Raw genomic sequence first — 2,261 nt, 5'->3', positions numbered from 1 at the left:
ACTCGGTTACATCTTCTTCGTCACATTCAGCCCATATTGAAATTTGTGTTATTACTTCCGCAATGTCTCCTATACCACTTTCTACTGTGTTTTTTACTATGTTACTGGAATGTTCTAATGGTCTTTTCAAAATTTTGTTCCATGATTTTCTCAAAGTCGATACATCTACAGAATTCCAACTCTCTGCTGCCATGTAGCAAGTCTTTTAAATTTATTATCTTATGGAAGCTAATAACTGTTTCTTCGTTATTTTCAACTGCTAGCAATAATACTCGAAGCATCTGTTTTCTATATGTGGGAGTCTGTATCTGCCTGTTGCATTGGCACATACCATAATAGTGGCACGTTCTTTACTAGTTTTATATCCTGGTGTAGTATTTTCACGCCTTGATGCTAAAGATTTGTTGGGTAGTTGCTTCCAATTTAAACCGGTCTCGTCAGCATTGTAAATAAATTCTTCGTCGAATCCTTCCTTCTCCACGAACTCTTTCAATGTGTCAATGAAAGTGTTTGCTGAAGGTATGTCAGCAGACAGCTTTTCCCGTGAACTTCAAGTTCCCTGATACCATGTCGTCTTTTGAATTTTTCTAGCCAGCCGAATTTGCTTTGAAGGTGGGATCTCCATTTAATCTTGTATCGAAAAATATTGCTTTTTCAGACAATAATGGACCAGATATTGGCTGTCCATACGATCGTCTTTGTATGAACCACATAAACAAACACTCTTCAACTTCTTCATTTCTTGATTTTTTCATAACTTTACGCTCTGATGTGCCATCTTCTGACATTAAACAATCAGTAAACTTCATAATTTTTTCACTTTGTTTTTTTATGTCTGAGATCGTTGATGTTCCAACACCATATTTATCAGATAAAGAACGTCCAGATTCACTGCGTTTCAAAGCATTGATTATATCCAATTTGTCTTTTAATGATAACACAACGGGTTTTCTTTTTGATGACATATCGATAATATTAAAAATAAATATTGTATTTAAACTGTGATAAAATTTTCAAGAAGAAAACGTTCGTATTAAATTTGGACTACAGTACTACTAATCAGCACTAACACACTGCCTGTTGTTTAAAGGCCCTCTGGTGGCGCAAGAAGACGGATTATATAAAATAAAAAGCAGTTAAAACTGTCAAATTTTTATTCATAAAAATGCAAACTATTTATCGTTTTATGACGAGTAAACTATTTCGTCGCGTTCACGGCTTTTAAGTATAGTAATGCATAAACCTTTGAGGCGCGAGGCCCTTCGGACCGCGAGGCATAGGCGGTAGCCCACGTCGTCCATGCCTTACGCCGTCTTGGTCATAGAAATGATGTAATTTGAATATAAATTATTTATAAATACGTATGTCAAGTTATATTTTTATTACTACGTAAAATATATTTAAGAGTTTACGACCACTGTGNTACAGGAGCTTCCACTCTGCCACTAATATTCTAATATACAATAGCCATTTTTTTTCCACGTGTAGTATGGAAATTTGTAATAAGTTACATAATGCGGTTATAATAAAATATTGTGCGATTATTTTCATATAATTAAAATTAATATTTACTTATTTTTTTGAAAATACGAGGGAAGCGGCGCTTCCAACGCTTCTAATGACGGCACGCTACTGGGTGTTTGTATGTGGTAGTAGCCCCAAGTTTCCATTCGTGCACTATGGTGGTTGCGTCTCGATAGCTATAATACCCTATTCACACTGTACATTTTAAGCGGGATTAAGGTTTAAGCAGAATTAAGTTAAGTCGCATTGCCGAAAACAAGATTAACTACTTGTTNGATGTAATTTGAATATAAATTATTTATAAATACGTATGTCAAGTTATATTTTTATTACTACGTAAAATATATTTAAGAGTTTACGACCACTGTGCTGGGTGAGACGTTGTTGAAACAAAAAAAGTTATGCATTCCATCACGTACATAAACAGGGTCGTAATTCGCCAAAAACAAATCAGCAAATTCGTAAAATTTTTGTTTATTTTGAAATATCCGGATAATCGAAAATCCGGATAATGGAGGTTCTACTGTATATATATATGGACGTGTAGCCAAAAGTTTCCATTCGTGCACTATGGTGGTTGCGTCTCGATAGCTACAATACCCTATTCACACTGTACTGTACATTTTAATCGAGATTACGGTTTAAGCAGAATTAAGTTAAGTCGCATTGCCGAAAACAAGATTAACTATTTGTTCACACTAAGTAATTAAAGCGAATTATTCGCTTAGACCTCAAGA

General features: G+C 34.7%; 1 pseudogene; it reads right to left on the bottom strand.

Moving 5' to 3' along the window:
- Positions 1 to 259: 259 nt before the first annotated feature.
- Positions 260 to 965, bottom strand: LOC111615468 (annotated as a pseudogene).
- Between the last annotated feature and the right edge of the window lie 1,296 nt (positions 966 to 2,261).

This window comes from Centruroides sculpturatus, unplaced genomic scaffold (genome assembly GCF_000671375.1).
Source record: "Centruroides sculpturatus isolate CEXI.00-Female unplaced genomic scaffold, Cexi_2.0 scaffold2222, whole genome shotgun sequence".
NCBI lineage: Eukaryota > Metazoa > Arthropoda > Arachnida > Scorpiones > Buthidae > Centruroides > Centruroides sculpturatus.
Note: the sequence above shows the minus strand (reverse complement) of the source record. Positions and strands in the feature narration are given on the sequence as shown.